The sequence below is a fragment of the Panthera pardus genome, unplaced genomic scaffold (genome assembly GCF_024362965.1).
Source record: "Panthera pardus isolate Hobbes unplaced genomic scaffold, ASM2436296v1 HiC_scaffold_13, whole genome shotgun sequence".
Taxonomy (NCBI): Eukaryota; Metazoa; Chordata; class Mammalia; order Carnivora; family Felidae; genus Panthera; species Panthera pardus.
The window spans coordinates 10551515-10570179 of NW_026526688.1; positions in this window are offsets into that span (position 1 = coordinate 10551515).

The following is an 18665-nucleotide window of genomic DNA, read 5'->3' on the forward strand; positions in this document are numbered from 1 at the left end:
AATATATACATATATATGTATGTGTGTATATATATATATATATATATAGTCTAAAGAAGACATCATGGAAAACAATCACTGAACAAAAAGGTGATATTGAATAATTATCTGAAACTGTGTATGAATGTAAAAATATTTCACATTGGAAAGTGAGAGCTTGAGTGATGTTTTAACCTGCTGTAGCTAAAATGTAGCATGCAATGCACCAAGCCCTTTCTCATCTATACTTACTCTTGTATTCTGAGATCATTTTGCTTTTCCCCTGGCTAGGATCTATTATATTCTTACTTAAATTTTGTATTTCTCTCCCATGCCACAGTTACAACTGCATTTAATAATAATTGTACAAGTATTTGTTTCATATTTATTTCCTCTGCTAGGATAACTGCTTATTGTGAACAAGGACCATGTTTCTAGTTTGTAACTGTGTCCCCGTTACTTGACACATAATAGATAATACGTATTTGTTGTACTGAGTGTCTAAGCAAAGAGATATATAGAATCACAAGTAGCCAAAAAAATTTAAAGTCATATAGGCAAATAGGTTACAAGACGAGCAGTAAAAGAACACAATGAAAAAAAAAGTTAAATATTTATATATTCTCCCCTCGCCAATTGTGATTCAACATATGTAAGTTGAGGTTAGAGAAACACATGCTAAAATTTTAGTAATCTAGAGAAGTGAAAAAATATTTTTGAATTAGATATTTCTAAGGACGCTAAATCTCAACTGCTGTTCTAGTAAACAGTAATGATTGTCATGAGAAAATCTTCCATTTATATCCATGAATAGAAAACACTCCAGAGTTCATGATTACCTTTGAGATTCTGATCAAAGCTTTAGATGCCCTCCAGCAGAAGAAAAAACAGACATACAAAAAAACACGGATGCACAGCCATTATATTTCACCATCTGGGATAGGTCATGAACTGACTCAGTGATGGGTTCCAACTTAAAGCTCTAATTTAAGACTGAAAGAAAATACTTTCATACTGTTTAAAATGATTGTAACTGTAGTATACAAGGCAAAGCAATTGATCTATATGTTTCCTTATGTTTAAAGACTTTACTGAATCACAGTGTTTGACTCTTGATTTGATGACAGTCTCTTTGATTCATTTAACCTTCCACAGACCCAATTTTACATCCCCTTGAACTATTTTTAGGTGTCAGTAATAATCTGTGTAGATTGAATCAGAACTATTTCCCACAAATAGTACACTGGTGATTTGGGTATTCTCAAGCTAAATTACAAGTATGTTCGAAGCTAAAGTGAGTTTTAAATGGGCCTTGTAGTTGTTGTTTAAAGACAGATCCTTAAACAAGTGCCCTGGGTATAATAACAATAACGTCACCTCAGTGCACGGCAGGCCTCTCTTCCATGGAGCATAAAATGCCTCACATATGCCATCAAAGCTAGGAAGGTGTAAACAACTTTCCACTTGGTGAGGATGCCACTCTACTGTGGAGAGATCATCTCTTCCATAATAAAATCCTCAGAGGATGAGATTAAAGAGAGTAGAGAGGGAAAAATAGTTTCTGTATGAGGACTTTTCCATCTAAGAATGATCAAAGAGATCACTTTTTAGTATGGAGCGATTACTTAATGAGCTCAAAATTAGACATGCATATGAAACGGGGGAAAACTCTGCTTTAAATCCACAAAAAGTTTTTCTCTCTCCCACTTTTTTTTTTTTTTTTGGAAGAAGGAAGCTCCAGAGTGGTAAATGTTTTAAGACTATTTTTATAAGATTTTTATGAGATTATTTTCAAACAACTGCATATATCTATATCTCTATGTATATCTATCTTGACACATATTTCCATATTTAATTTCATCATCTGTGGAATGAGGGTAACGATGGATGCCTTTCTCATCACTTCTATGAGGAATGAATGAACCACTAACCACCCTTTCTGTCATGTATTGACATCTCAGTTTAAATTCAACTAATATAAATTCCAGTATTAATGTATGTAATTATGCAATATTATTAAAATGTGATATTGACATTACAGTATAACATCGCTTACACTTTACAGAAGCTATTTAAACTTACTGATAATTGTGTAAATCCTTTGGAAGCAATTGTATGAAGTATTTATGATTTACTGCCAATTATTTATAACCTGTTTTTATTTAATAGGTATACTGTATGTCATGTCAATTTATAAAATTAATTTTCAAAATGCATTAATTTTATATAGAATGTTTTACAAACTGGGTTAGAGATTTTGTAATTATAAAGAGAAAACCTTTTTTTTTTTCAATTTTGAATGAAGACTGAAATTAGAGCAAACATGATGTTTTATCATACAGAAAATCCAGAATGGTCATTCATGCACTTACATTCTCAAAGGTAATTAGCTTTTGGTGGTATTGTTTTGGAATTCACAAACTTAAAAAAAAAAAAGATTCTGCTATAAATTAGGTATTTTCAATGAGAGAAAATTAACATTTTTTTCTCTCTTGGCAACAGTACCTTACAAAGCAGTGCCAAATGAGGCACAAAAATCCCTAGGTATCTTAAAGAGAAGAAAAAATTATGTAGGTAAACAGATAAATCTTTAGAACATTTGTCTTTACGGGAGAAACTCCTGCTGCTGGTCTCTAATCTGCAGGGCATTAATCTTCTCAAAATTGCCAGTGGTGTCCCACAGCTCAATGATAAATAGAAATCACTGGAAGAAATAGCATTGTTCCACAGAGAACTTCCAGACAGACATGGGATTTTAAGGAAAATACATACACAAAAGTGATTATCTTCTATGATGGCATACTTTGCCTTATGTCTTCATGCAAAGTTAATTTCTCAACTGAAAAAAAAAAAAACTTCAAATAAGCCATTAGGTAAAAATGTACACTAACATGATTGTTTATTATTTAAACAAACAAGTATGATTCCTCATAAGACTCTTTCTTCATACATAATATGTGATTTATCACCAAATAATGTTTTTTTTAAATTTTCAAATCAGCATTTAAAAATTGTGTTCTTGTTTGAAGTGGTAGGATTTACTTATTGTCTAATTAACAGCTTTTTCAATGGGGGGGAAGCAATTAAAAAAACTTTCTTTTTATGAAATAATTTTGAGTGACAAATTTAATCACTTATTTTGTGTTATACTGTGAAGTGATTTTAAGAATTATTTCTCCTGTTTTCTTAAAAGTACAAAAATCCTTGGAGAGACATTTTAACATCTTTTAATCTCAACTTTTGCTATGGACACCCAAAATATTGCACAAGAGACAAGTAAAAGGTAGGATGAGGGAGTACATTGAAGTGGAGAAAGGAAAGAGAGGGGTACAAAGAGATAAATGGGGAGAGAGAGAGAGAGAGAGAGAGAGAGAGAGAGAACAAGCACTAGTGTGAGCCAGCTCTATAGATTGTCTTACAAATGGCAACAATCCCTGAGGATATCACCACAGTCAACACTAATATTTTATACTAAAAGTGGAAGAGAGAAATCTTGGTAGAAAGTATTAACTCTTCTTCTTGATGGTTGTAATTTTTTCCCGAGGACATATATATTGTGGCATAGTTTCTCTTTCGTCTTTTTAGTTATGGCTTTTAAACCAAGAATGTCAGCCTTATTATGTACTGAGGAGCCTACTTCCTGAATGACCTCACGTACCTGTTTATGATTCTTTCTGTGACTGACCTTTGCAGCCAGATAATCCATAATGAGTTACCATTGGCAACAATCAAACTATAGACATTCATTTTGGGGGATAATACGTATCAATGCTTTTAAGTTACCTACAGTTACCTTTCTTTTAATGCAGACAGTTATACTTAAAAATAGTAGCTCTGTGGTATAGTGGGTGGAGTTGTAGACATTTTCAGGAGTCTTGTTTTATGCAAATTTTTACATTGGTTATATTGTTTCTTTATGCAAGTATGTATGAGTGAGACTGATGGAGAGAAAGAGGAAGAAACACAAGGAGGGAAGGTGAGAGGGAAAGGGAGAGTGAGGAAGAAAAAGAAAGAGAGTAAGAGACCAAAATAGAAGGTGGTAGCACCAAGAAATACCATGCCAGGGACACCTGGGTGGCTCAGTAAAGCATCCGACTTCGGCTCCGGTCATGATCTCATGGTTCATGAATTCGGGCTCTGTGCTTACAGCTAGGAGCCTAGAGCCTGCTTCGAATTCTCTCTCTCCCTTTCTCTCTCTGTCCCTCCTCCACTCATGCTCTGTCTCTTTCTCTCTCAAAAATGAATAAACATTAAAAAAAAAGTCCTTTAAGAAATATGTGCCAATGTCTAGTATCTAAAATCACATTTACATTTGTCAGTGCCCTCCACTGAAGCCAAAGAACAATGTGAAACACACCTGTAGCTGAACAAGTTGGGTTTACTGTTTCTTGTTGCAAGAGAAATTACACCCCATACAAACTATATGGTGTCTCAGTAAAAGTGTGTTTAGAATAACTTGTTATAGAATTGGAGCCTGTATTAGATAATTTTACAAATGATTTCACAAAGTGGAACTGTACTTTGTCAGGAAGCAGAGAATAATGTATGATTTGATATCTTAACAACTCTTGTCTGGAAGAAAGAAAGACTAGACCTAGAAAATAACATTATACTTGGTAAAGAAGCATCAATCATTCATATTATCTAGGTTTGGTCACTTTTGTTATTTGTATAGTTTCCATGTTTTTTCTGGCATTAAACATGATTTACAGAATGTCCTCTCCTTCACAGTTGCAGAGAACCCTTGTCTGTCTTGATGTTCTACAAAATGTTTGATACTGAATAAAAGAGCAGGAAGACCTAGCTATGAGTACCATGTCAGCTCATGGGAAAACCTAGTCTGGGATGATACCAGGAAAAGGCTTGGATTTCAGGGGTTGCTCCTCTCTTTTTCACATTTAAGAAGTATTAACTGAATACCCATCACAGAAAATGAGATATAGTAGGCTAAAAATTAACACTACAGAGAGAACATAAAAAATGAAGAAAAATATTGATAAACTGATCAAATTTATATTCTCATCCTACTTTAGAATAAATATAACATGATCACACTGTTTTTTTAATTTAAGCAGTTGTATTATCTTAGATAATCAAGCTCAGTTCAATTTTCATTAAAGACTTTAACATTTAATTTAACATAAGTCCTTATAATATCAACCAATACCCCCCAAAAGCCTCAATTATAATCATTTTCAAATAAATTGTATCCTAAAATATATGTACTTAGTCATAGTAAGTTTGATACTAATTTTAAAATTAATACTTTCATACACGAAAATTGTCACACATTTTAGAGAGCTGAGTTACAAGAATCATCATGTAGTAAGGTTGATTTAATGGATCTACAGAACTGAGTGCCCTTCCAAAAATTACTAAAGTAAAACAATTAGCCTTTGTTAATTCATCCTTGATAGTAACTTTTCATATTTTGTAAGAAAAATGTCTTAAAACTCTGTGATGTTTGAAGGTCACATTTCATAAATATAAAATGTTTCCATTATATTTCAAGTGGAATATAAAAAATTGGATCTACTCTTAGACATCCTGGGTTGATACATTATTTCAGTGGATATCCTTTAGAAAATAATTTAACATTCTATATCTGCTTTTTCAAATTAAAAAAAAAAGTTGACAAAAATAATCCTTTCATTTGAATTAGCTTTTATAGATATTAACTGAGATAAACCATATTTTGGACCGCATTTATGATGTTCTATTTTCTGTAAGTCTCTGTTAACAAACCTCTATCATTATAAAATCTTTGAACTCTTGAAGTAAAGGAGTATATATATGGCATACACATTTAGTGTTAAATTAATGCTTATTGATTAAATGAATAAATATTTTGAAAGCTATTTTACAAATAACAAAACAAATATTTTGTTTTTATTATTGAATTAAATGGCTTACTAGATAAAAGAGAAAATTGCAGGGTTTTTATTATTTAAGCATGGAAACAATTTTTTTTCTCTAGACTTCAGTTAACCAACATGAGATTAAACCAGAAACTTTTATTTTATTTCCAAATAACACTACATATAAAATGGCACTATATGGTCTACACCAGCTCAATGGAGTCAAAGGAAATACAAACCCTTAAAATCTGCATAGACTAAATATCTGATTCTATTTTAAGATGACAGTATAAAAGTAAGGAGTTTTCACTCTCTACACTTCAAAACACAACACTGAAGAGAATATTAAAGTTGAGAAATGTTATCAGCACCAGGCTTCAAAAGAATGGAATAAAGAAATGAGTGAATAAGGAATTTTAACAAAGGATCAACAGATATGTTAGATAAAAGAGAGGCACCAAAGAGTAAAAAAAAAAAAAAAAAAAAAAAGATAGATAAAGTTTAGGAGAGAGAGAATGGAAAACACAAGATATGAAGAGAGAATATCTGATAATTTACTAAAACACATGGAAGACACTGTGTTCTGGAATCATAGACTCTATGAATGCAAAGGTAGCAAGTACTATAGAAATAATAGCTATGACATTATAATGCTATTGTAACATTATGATAAAAGCACTTAAAAGCATAGACAAAGGAAAATACTAAAATCACCCCCAAATCAAATAAAAAATAGACTAACAGTCAATATCTTTAAAATAATTGAATCCAGAAGACAATGGATACAGAATTTAGATTTCGGCATTAAGTAGAGTACTTACAAACATAATGGTGAAAGACTTAATGCTTTTTGTGACTATCAGGAAAAACTGAGGATGTCCCCTCTCACTACTTCTGTTCAGCACTGTACTGGAGGTCCTAGGCAGTGAAATAATATAAGAAACAAAAATGGTATCCAGATTGGAAAAGGAGGAGTAAATTTGTCTTTATTCAAAATTTTATATTGTCTATATAGAAAAACATGATATATTTATTTAAAAGGCTACTAGAAATAATAAGTTCAGTAAGGAATCTGTATAAAAGATCAATGTACAGAAATAAAAAAAACCAGATCAGTATCTCACATGACCATAGATTAGATTTAAAAATCCTCCACAAAATATTAGCAAACCTATTCAAAACAAAAATCTTAAAAGAATTATACTCCGAAACCAAGCAGGATTTATCTAAAACATGTAAAATTGGTTCAACATTTGAAAAGCAATCAATGCAATCTATCATCTGAACAGACAAAAAAAATCACATGATCATATTGACAGATGCAGAAAAAGCATTTTTAAAAATCCATGACTCACTCATTCATAATAAAAACTCTCAGAGGAATAAAGAGAACTTTCTCAATCTAATAAAGATTGCAAAAGTCCTATAAGTAACAACTTGACACTTTCTCACCAAGATCAGCAACAAGACAAAATATGGAAAGAACAAGACAAGTATGTCTCCTATCAACCCTCTGGTTAAAAAATAATACAAGAACATCTGTAAAGAAAAGCTGATCTGAAACAATGTCCCAAATATAATTTACTATCCATTTCTTTATTAGCCCTTCCTGTATAGAATTTCTGATATCATCCCTGCCTTTGCTATCACTGAATTTGATTTCCAGATAGGTCAATGGATAGAAAGTGCTAAATTTCTTCACAGTAGATAATTGGGAGTTTAAAAGTAAGACTTGTAAGCAGGAAAAAAAAGTGTATGAAAACTTTATTTTAAAAACACAGTTCATTGCACTGAAGGTAACAAGATACTTAGGAATAAACCTAATCAAAGGGTGAAAGATCTGTTCTCTGAACATTATAAAACACCAATGGAAGAAATTGAAGACCACACAAAGAAATGGAAAGACATGGCACACACATAGATTGGAATAGCAAATTTTGTTACACTGTCTACACCATCTGAAATAATCTACACAAAAAATGTGATCCTTATCAAAATACCAACAACATTTTTCACAGAACTAGAAAAAAATAATCCTAAAATTTTTAAGGAGCCACAAAAAAAAATCCAAATAGCCAAAGCAACCTTGAGTAAACAAACCAAAGCTGGAGGCATCACAATTCCATACTTCAAGTTATACTACAAAGCTGTAGTAATCAAAACAGTATGGTATGGGCACAAATATAGCACACAGATCAACAGAATAGAAAAAAAAAATCCAGAAATGAACCCAAATAATATGGTCAACAATTTGACAAGGCTGGAAAAATATCCAGTGGGAAAAAGACAGTCTCCAACAAATGGTGCTGGAAAAACTGGACCACAATATGCAAAAGAATAAAACTGGACCATTTTATTACACCATACACAAAAATAAATTCAAAACAGATTAAAGGCCTAAATCTGATCCCTGAAACCATAAAAATCCTATAAGAGAATAGAGGCAGTAATATCTTTGACAATGGCTGTAGCAACATTTTTCTAGATATGTCTCCTAAGGCAAGACAAATAAAAACAAAAAATAAACTATTGAGACTACATCCAAATAAAAAGATTCTGCACAGCAAAGGAAATAATCAACAAAATTAAAAGGCAACCTATGGAATGGGAGAAGATACTTGCAAATGACATATCTGATAAAGGATTAGCGCCTAAAATATATAAAGAACTTATTAAACTCAACACCCAAAAACAAATCATCCAATTAAACAATGGGCAGGAGACATGAACAGATATTTCTTCAAAAGAAGACATCCAGATGGCCAACAAAAATATGAAAGGATGCTCAGCAGCACTCATCATCAGGGAAATATAAATCAGAACTACAATGACACATCACTTCATACCTGTCTTAATGGCTAAAATCAGCAACACCAGAAATAACATGTGTTGACTAGGGTGTAGAGAAAGGGGAACCCTCATGCACTATTGATTGGAATGCAAAGTGGTACAGTGACTGTGGCAAACAGTATGGTGGTTCCTCAAAACGTCAGACATGGAACTACCCTATGGTCTAACAATGACATTGTTAGGTACCTACCCAATGAATACAAAAACTCTCACTCAAAGGGATACATTCATCCTGATGTTTATAGCAAAATTATCTACAATAGCCTAACTATGGAAACAGCCCAAGTGTCCAGTGTGCACCAACTGATGAATGGACAAAGAAAAAGTGATATATTGGGGTGCCTGGGTGGCCTCAGTTGGTTAAGCATCTAACTTTGTCTCAGGTCATGATCTCACGGTTCATGGGTTACAGCCCCGCATCAGGCTCTGTGCTGACAGTGCAGAGCCTGGAGCCTGTAGCCTGTTTCAGATTCTGTGTCTCCCTCTCTCTCTGCCCCTCTCCCACTTGTGCTCTATGTGTCTCTCTCAAAAATAAACATTGATTTTTTTAAAAAAAGAAGTGATATACCAATATTATTCAGCCATAAAACAATGAAATCCTGCCATTTGAAATGAGATGGATGGAGCTAGAGAGTATAATGCTAAGTGAAATAAGTCAGAGAAGACAAATACTGTATGATTTAATTCATATGTGGAATATAAGAAACTAATGAACAAAGGAAAAAATGGAGAGAAACAGAGAGAGAGAGAGAGAGAGATAAGCCAAGAAATACACTCTTAAGTACAGAGAACAAACTGATGGTTTCCAAAGGGGAGGTGGTGGGGGGATGGGGAAAATAGGTGACGTGGATTAAGGGTACACCTGAAACTAACATAACACTGTGTATTAACTGACTGGAGTTTAAAAACTTAAAATGTGAAAAAATAAAGTACCATATGTATTTGATAAAGTATTGATGAGGATTGCATTAAATGGGTAGATTATTTCAGATAGTGTAGACATTTTAACAATATTTGCTACTCCAATCCATGAGCATGGAATCTTTCTGTTTATTTTTCGTGATCTTCAATTTCTTTCATTGGCGTTGTATAATTTTCAGAAAACAGATCTTTCACCCTTTGATTAGGTTTATTCTAGGCATCTTGCTATTTTTGTTGCAATGAACTACAGTTACTGCTGTGATGAGCATCAGGTGATGTATGGTATTATACACCTGAAACTAATATAGCACTGCATATTAGCTGTAATGGCATTAAAATAAAACTTAAAAAAAAGAAAATTAAATCAAATTATAGTTCATTTACTAGATAATTTGAGAAGATTTATGTTGGCTTCTGGAGAAGGTAGGTAATGGCCCTATTCGCAAAGAGGCAATATTAAGATAAGAGGATTTAATTTATGGTAGGATGTTGGTTAATTTTATGTGCCAACTTCACTGGCCATGGGGTGCCAGATTAAAAATTATTTCTGGGTGTGTCTGTGATGGTGTTTCCACATGAGGTTAGCATTTGAATCAGTGGACTCAATAAAGTGAATTTCCTTTCCCAATATTGATGGGCATTGGCAATCTATTGGGGGCTTTAATAAAACAAAACAATGAGGGAAGAGGAATTTGCCATTTTTTGCTTTCTGCCTGCCTGCTTGTGTTGCACCATCTCAAGTCATCTTCTACCCTGGGACTGGGATGTAAACCATTAGCTCCCTTGGTTCATAAGCATTTAGGCTCACACTGAGTTGCATCAGGGGCCTTTCTGGGCCTCCAGCTTGCAGATGGAAGACTGAGGCTTCTCAGCCTCTATAAGCATGTAAGCCAATTTCTCATAATCCTTCCCAGTACTCTCCTTCATCTGTCTTACTTTCTCCCATTTCCCTGGAGAACTCTTATACAGGTAGTTTCACAAAAAGGGGTTATGGGGGTGGGTGACGTTATGATCAAATTTGTCAAGATAGGTTCTTAGAAGAGAGGAGATAATCAGAACTTCTATGTTCTCTAATTAGTCACGAGATGGTTTTCCTCAATCATTGTCCTTGGTCTTACTTTTAAGAGTTGAGATTCCCTAATAAGTCTCCTAAGGTTTTATATCCCTTCTATTTTAATTCCCAAATCAATGTTATTGTGAATGTTAAACAATATATTCCTATTGAGTGACCAGGTAATAGGCCCCTGGTGCTGTCAGTCTTGACATAACCAGAAAATTTCCCAAACAAACAAACAAACAAAAAAGAGAGAGAGAGAATTTAAGCCTTAAAAATAAAACTCAAGTAGCAAAATACAATGTAATAGGAAAGGACATGTTGAGGTTTTAACCAATATTACATAAATTTAGATAAGATTAAAATATTGTGAAGAAGTGATTAGCACTTAATAGAAGGTCAAGTGATAAAATGTACACACACACAAACATTCACACCTGAATTTAATTAAGTTAAAACAAAAATTTCAAATTCGTGTTTTTGAGGGCACCATGAGCTAGTTTCTACTCTTTAGATTCTTTTCCTTGATCTTCCTCTTATAAACGATAGAATATCTGAATTTTCAGACATTAAAAATGTATCCGGGACTTTTAACTTGTCTATTTTAAACCTTAAATACAGTATTACCTTATTTTTAAATAAAAAAATATTTCAGAGAATGTAAAGCTTGTGATGGTACTACATAAAATTTTCTTTAGAAGACTTTAAAAGGAGACACATCGTCTTCAAAGACTGTTGATTTCAGAGAGAAATGAGACAGAAACATTGAACCTACAGTTTCAGGTTTGAAGACAGTCCAATGTTCACCCCTTTTATGAAATTTGTTCAGAAAAGCTTTGTGTATTGAGCTTATGTAACACTTCTGGGAAGAGCCAGGACCCAGGAAATGACTTGCTAACCTAGTAAATGTAGATAGTGGTCATCAGATAAAGTTTAATATTTATGGAAAACAAGTTGAGAATAAGTCTCATGATTTCAACTAACTTGAAAAGATCAAGGCTGCTTGAAACTTTGAGGAATAACGTTGAAACATTAAACATCATTTTCAAACCTCAACCTTTATGATAATGTCAGTCAATCACAAAATAGAATAAAATCATGTGCCAAAGAAACCGAGGCATATCAAAAGTAGAAAAGAAAGACAAAATAGTAAATCAACTTTACAAATATTTAAAATATGAAATTATTGACCATATGATAAGAAACAGAAAAACTATTAAAAAACAAAACATTGATTAAACAATCCATTTCCCTCATTGTATTGGATTTAGGCGTAATCTTTTTTTTTTCTTTTTGCATACAATCTTAAGACAAATATAAATCAAATGTATAATGTGACAATAAAATGTCAGAAAAAAAAAAAGATGAACCTACACATTTTGTTTCTTTCACTTATCTCTGCTCATGGTGAGCCCTGGTTCATCACTCTTTCTTGGTATTGGTATCTCCCAAGAACCCCTTTCACCAAATAACTTTTCTTTCAGCCCAAGTTTGGAATCACAGACCAAACAAGGAAACTTGTGTAACACAGAACACAGGTTCCTGTCTTTCTACACAGTATTTGAAAAAAAATATAAACTGAAACTCTAATAACAAGTTAGTTTTCAAAACTTTTAAATATTTGCTTCCGTTTAGGTAATGACTACATCACCCATAAAATTACATTTTGAAAAAAATAGATATATAGCCAGGAAATTTGACTATATGTTTTAAGCTCATTGTTTAAAGATGATGGACAATTTGTCATTCTGTCTGCAACAGTAACAACAAAACAAACAAACAAAATAGCCCTGTGAATCTACACACAGTTCTCAGGCAGACTAGTATGTCCTTCATGCTTTTACTCACCTCATCAATCTCCCGTCTTCTGAACTACTGATAAATTCGCAGTCACTTTGCTACCTGTTTGTCCATTTTACCTACTTTTTTACATGATTTCTACAAAGAGCAAATGTTTTAGAGGTTCCTTGTTAATTAATTATATCCCGCCATTGGGAAAACTGTTGTAGCAAACAAAGTATAATTGATATACCTCACAGTGGCAGTTACTATTCTGATTCCTATAAAGACAGATTACTAGTTCTATCTGCACTCGGCTTAGCCATGTAAGGAAACCATACAGTAATTTTTGGTAGCTGAATATTTTTTCACTCGACATTACGGTTTTGAGAGGGGTATATATTACTGCATATATAAAGAATTCATTCTCCCTTATTGACATAAACCTTGTATGTTACATTGGGTTATTATGAACTGTCATGGATACTTTAAAACATATATTTTGGTGGCACAGTGCTCATTTCTGTTGGGCATATACCCAGAAATTGAATTGCTGAATCATAATACTATGTACATATTCAAGTTTAAGTAGGTACCACCAAATAGTTTCCCAGAGCGGTCACACGTACATAAACATTCACTAGTAATCCATGAAAATTCCAGGCATTCTATGTCCTTACCAACATTTGGTATTACCCTATCTTTTGGTTATACTCACTCTGGGGATAGAATGGTATCTCATTAGAGTTCCAATTTATATTTTCCCTATGAGTAAAACTTTTGAGAAACATTTCATTTGTGGTCAGCCTTTACAACAGGCTCTTTTGAGAAGCACCTGTTTCTTTTTTTAACTTTCTGAGTTTTAAAAAAGCAACAATTTTACAAGAAAGTCCATTCTATCATTAATTGAGTGGAACTATTAGCATGTATAACTTTTATTGACCCCCAAGTATAGTGTGTGGAAAATAACTGCAAAAGAATATGTTAACTGAATGCTCAGAACAGCTCAATTTCTTTCTTGATTGTACAAGTAATAAAAGTATATAAAAGACAAGGCCTTTAATTTGAAAAGCTCAAAGCTGATGCTGCAGGACTGCTTCTATGATAAATACGTGCTGGGAAATGGACACAAGACAGGATTGCCAGGCAAAATTAATGGTATTTGTGTCCCAGCTGAGTCATAAGTATTACAAGATTCTTGCCAATTATTTGAATTAGTTTGCCAATTATTTGAAAGACGGGAAAATCCATAACGTGATTAAACAGCATTTATGCTTTCCTTTCCTTTCCTCTCTATTCGACTCCCTTATTTCTATGCTTTGGATTTTACCATCAAGTTTTGTCTGAGAATAAAACTGGTTTATGTCCAAGAATAGTAATCCAGTATTTCTTTTGGTATGTGAACCAAATGTTTTGTGGCGTAATAGGAATCACTTAAAAATATACATAAAATATATTTTAAGCTAAACAACCCTTTTCATAAATAAGATTTTAGAACACTATTGTCATTATTAAATTATTTTGCAAATAAACAATAGGAAGTCTGTCATTTTTAAGCTAGTTCAATAGTGTATTCAATGCATATAACACGTCTAGTTCATTTATTGTAATATATTCTCTGAGATTGAGATGCTCTTAGTACCTATCATTCTGTACTAGGGCAAAAAATTTTGCTCTCACATGAATTTCACTACAAAATAATAATGATGACTCCACAAATTACAGAGTACAGTTGACATATAACCCATATGTTTTTAATCTACAAAAGGAAGTAAAGTATTCCTTGATCTGATAATCCATTTAGTAGGAATATATCATAAGAAAATTATCACGCATGGGGATCTATTTACATGAATAATTATTTACCATATAAACTTAAAGTAGACATCTCTATCAAGAAATGTGTAATAGGGGCGCCTGGGTCAGTCGGTTGAGCGTCTAACTTCGGCTCAGGTCACGATCTTGCGGTCTGTGAGTTCGAGCACCGTCCTGGGCCCTGTGCTGACAGCTCAGAGCCTGAACCTGCTTGGATTCTGTGACTCCCTCTCTCTCTGCCCCTCCCCTTCTTGCACTCTGTCTCTGTATCTCACAAATAAATAAACATCAAAAAATTTAAAAAAAAGAAGAAATGTGTAATAGCAGATAACTTATGTTGCATCCTTACATGAAATATTGAGTATTACTGATAATAATAGCATTTGAATATATATTTAATATATTTAAGGAAAGAGGAATTTTTTTTAATTAGGGGAAAAAAGGACATATAAGAATTGCTTTCTATTTGTTAAATTCATGATCTGTTAATGGAGGAAAATATATACATTTATTAATGGCATGATCTATGTGCTGAGATTATTGATACCTATTTATTCATTGCATTTTTAAAAAACCTATTTCTAAAATAAGTAGGATATACTATAATAAACAATATGAAAGAAAATATATAATTTCCTCCTGATGATTTTTCAATTTTGTGAATTCTTAATTTACATCTTCATTTCCCCTTCTTCCATGTCATAGTGCCACATCTAAACGTCATTAAAGTTTAAATACCCAATATGTTAACTGATGCTATCTGCCATGAGCCACAAAATGAAACTATGCAGGACACTAGAGACAAAATAAGAATAGAAGAGAATTCCTACCATTAAAGAAAACTTCTAGTTTATAAAAAAAGCATGTGATCAAATAATTCTATATCTAATTAAGTGGTTTAATAATATTGGCTAGTACCATGCATGTGTTATGGATATAATAATATTTGATGGCATCATGCATAACTTAGAAGCTATCAGTTTTGCTATATGAGCATAGTGAGACATATTTATAAATAAGAGATGATATTTGAAATGGTTCTTGAAAAGGTCACAGACATTGCTAGTAAAGTGAGCAAGACAAGTGTAGGCCAGGAAACCTGTAGCATGTTCAGAGAAAAAGCAGTAGAAAAAAGTAGAACAAAAAGTAAAATAAATATGCAACAAAGAAACGATAGATTTACTTAATCATTTAAATATGTATATGTGAATATACACATATATGTGTACACATAATTATACGTGTATATAAATAATGAGAGAAAAATCTGGAAGGATCTTCTTGATCTATAAATGAGAAAAGCTTAATAGAGAGAAATATATGCTATAGAGTATACTTTTATAAGAATAAAATAATAACTAAAGACACATATATGTATTTGAGAATATACAAGGCTATAGATGTGGATATGTGAGTAGATGAAGAGCAGGAAGCGTACATATGAGCTTAAGAGTACTCACTGGACCTGGTAGATAGAAGAGGGAGAAAGCAAAACATATTTAAAGAGGACTACTCATTAAACTATGTGTTTGTGGTAAAATATATTTATAAAATTATTCCAAGTACTTAAAAATTATAATAGAATCTTCATAAAAATTAATAATTATTAACAAATTAAAAAAATAAAATCTCTTCTGCGCTCATACAATGCTAGGAAAACAGAGGTAAAGAATAGCCTAGTGGGTTTGTTTCTTTACCTCTCTTTATACATACCCACTCAATAAAACATGGGTTCAGGAATTTTTCTAATTACTTAAATTTTTTAAATGGCTAAATTGTGTACTTCTGTTGGGTAAAAAAATTTTCAGTAAAATACTCTACTTAAGAAAAAAGCAAATTGGTTCTTACATAGGCAAATTTTTTGCATTTTGAACCAGATTGACCTATCCTCAATTCACTTAATGCTTTCTTATTACAATCACCAAATGTGCCATCATTACTGTTCCTATAAAAACGGAAAGGTTTTTGATAATTGGTCAGTTTATTTTCATTGACTTAGGGGACTGACCACGGACACATGGACGAAGATGTGATGACACTAAAGCGTTCTTTCAAATAGTTATGTGTTTTGTCTCCTCTAGGTTAAATGTACTGTAGGGATCACAGGAGAAGGAAAGACTTTCTTTTTAATTGAATGGGAGGATTTCGTCTGCAATTTTGTATAACAAAATATCTGACAATTCACATCTGGTATTTAATATGAAAAATATAAGGAAAAATGATGACAGTTTTCTGGATTTCACTTCATTTTGGTTTACCTGTGCTTTATGGAAATGTTGATACATTGTGCTTTATCGGTATTTCTTTGAATTTTTTAAAGGAGATAATGTACATCACCACATAACACACACACATGCACGCACTCACACACACACACACACCCAAACACAAGGGTTCAAAATGTTTTCATAACATTGATTTCTACATGACACAAAGTAAAGTGAACATTCTCAATGTTTGATTAACATGTTCAAAAACTTGTTCCATGTTCAAATGTATTTTTTGTTTGAATTTGTGTTGAGGGATGCCAATAGGCTATATACTTCCTGTATCTGGATTAGAAAAACCTTGCATATCTGGGAAAGCATATCAATTTTGAAGGTACACCAACTTTGTACAATGTTGCTCTTCTAGGGCCATGTGGCCCTCTGCAGGGGACCAAGATTTGTCCTTGTTCATTTCTATCCAGTACACCCAAACCCAGAGACCCCTGCAGGGTAGGATAGACTAGCAACCAAATATTTATTCACTGTAATCTCACTTACATTATTTTCTTGTATTTATATTTCTTGTGAGTATAAACTCAATAAAGTAAACATATAATATTTTAGTAACTACAAAAATAAGAATATGTTGTTCAGGTTTCTTTTTTTATGGGATAATTACACTGGGAAAGAGAGAGAGAGAGAGAGAGAGAGAGAGAGAGAGAGAGAGAGAGAAATGTAGTAGATAACAAGAAATTACTGTTTAAAGCAATAGAAAACCTCTGATACCGTGAAACATATTTTGAAAGTATGGGTTGAGCTCACTTCTAAATCCAGTGTCTCCAAACAAACAAAGAAAGAAACAAACACATACAAAAAACCCAGTTAGATTATGTGTATATTGCTGCGCTCAGGAGAACTATGACTTCTCCCATTACTTTTGAATTCAGAACAACCACAACACCAGCCTTGAAACTTGCTATGTTGGGGAGACACAGGGTTACACAACATGTGGGTGAGAGGCAGTCAATATCTCGGGGGATGAACCTGGTAAATTAGAGACAGAAGATGGGAACACACAGATTAAATTCTCTTCTTTCTTTTTCACAAAAGACTATTGTGAAGCTGGTGATTCCTGGAAGTCATCCAGAAGGACCAAGGAAACTGGTGTTTTTGGGAGTTCTGTGGACAGCTCAGTTATACATCACATCACCTCGCCTTTGCTTCCTCTCTTTCCTACTCCACTCTCTTTTCTCCATCACTCTCACTGTCCTAAGACTGCATTTCTCAATTAAAACCTTAATACATATCTCTGTCTCAGGCTCTGTTTCCTAGAAACATGGACTAAGACAGAGAGTAAGCCTCTCACAGAAATATCATCTCCCCTTAGGTAAAAAGACTCAGTTGCAGTGTCAGATTTTTAAATAAAGAAACATGACTAATAATCTACTCACAGGATGTTAAACAAAATCCTGAAGAAATATATTTTAGTTAAAGTGCATTGAAGGAATATGGTGAACTATTTTTAAAATGATGCACTGTAGTATAAGAGTGACCAATACTAAAGTAAAACAAACAAACAAACAAACAAACAAAAAGCCAATACTTTATTAAATACCAAACGTCATTAGTGTGTTTGGCCAGGATTACTTCCGGAAAACCCACTCATATGTTACTAATAAATAAAATCTTATAAAAATAAATACCTACTACAGTCCAAAGATGGTGTAACTTTGCACTATAGGCTGTTAAGGACTGAGAATAAATGTAGTCACACAAAAAAGGAAACACCTTTATAGAGAGAACTTTTGTACATATTGTATATTTTAGAATATTTTCAGGAGATTTTTTCAGGAGGGAAAGAGAGTTCTAGCCAACTTGACATGAGGTCTTTTGTTATTTGAATAAATTTAAAATGCATTTTTCTAAATAATGTGCAAGATCATTTTTTCTACAAATGGATAAATGATAAATGCATCACAACTGAGCTTTAAACTTAAAGTGCAAAACATTTCCATCTGTGTTGACTGTTACTTGTGGAATATTCTATGGACCAAAAAAAAAAAAAAAACAGATTCTATTCTACAAGAACCTGGAAAAAATTGATACACCAGTAAAGTCTGAAAAGATGTCTCTTTGTAAATGATAGTTTAGAAAACAGAATGATCAATAACTGGACAATGTGTAATAAAGATTATGGGAAAA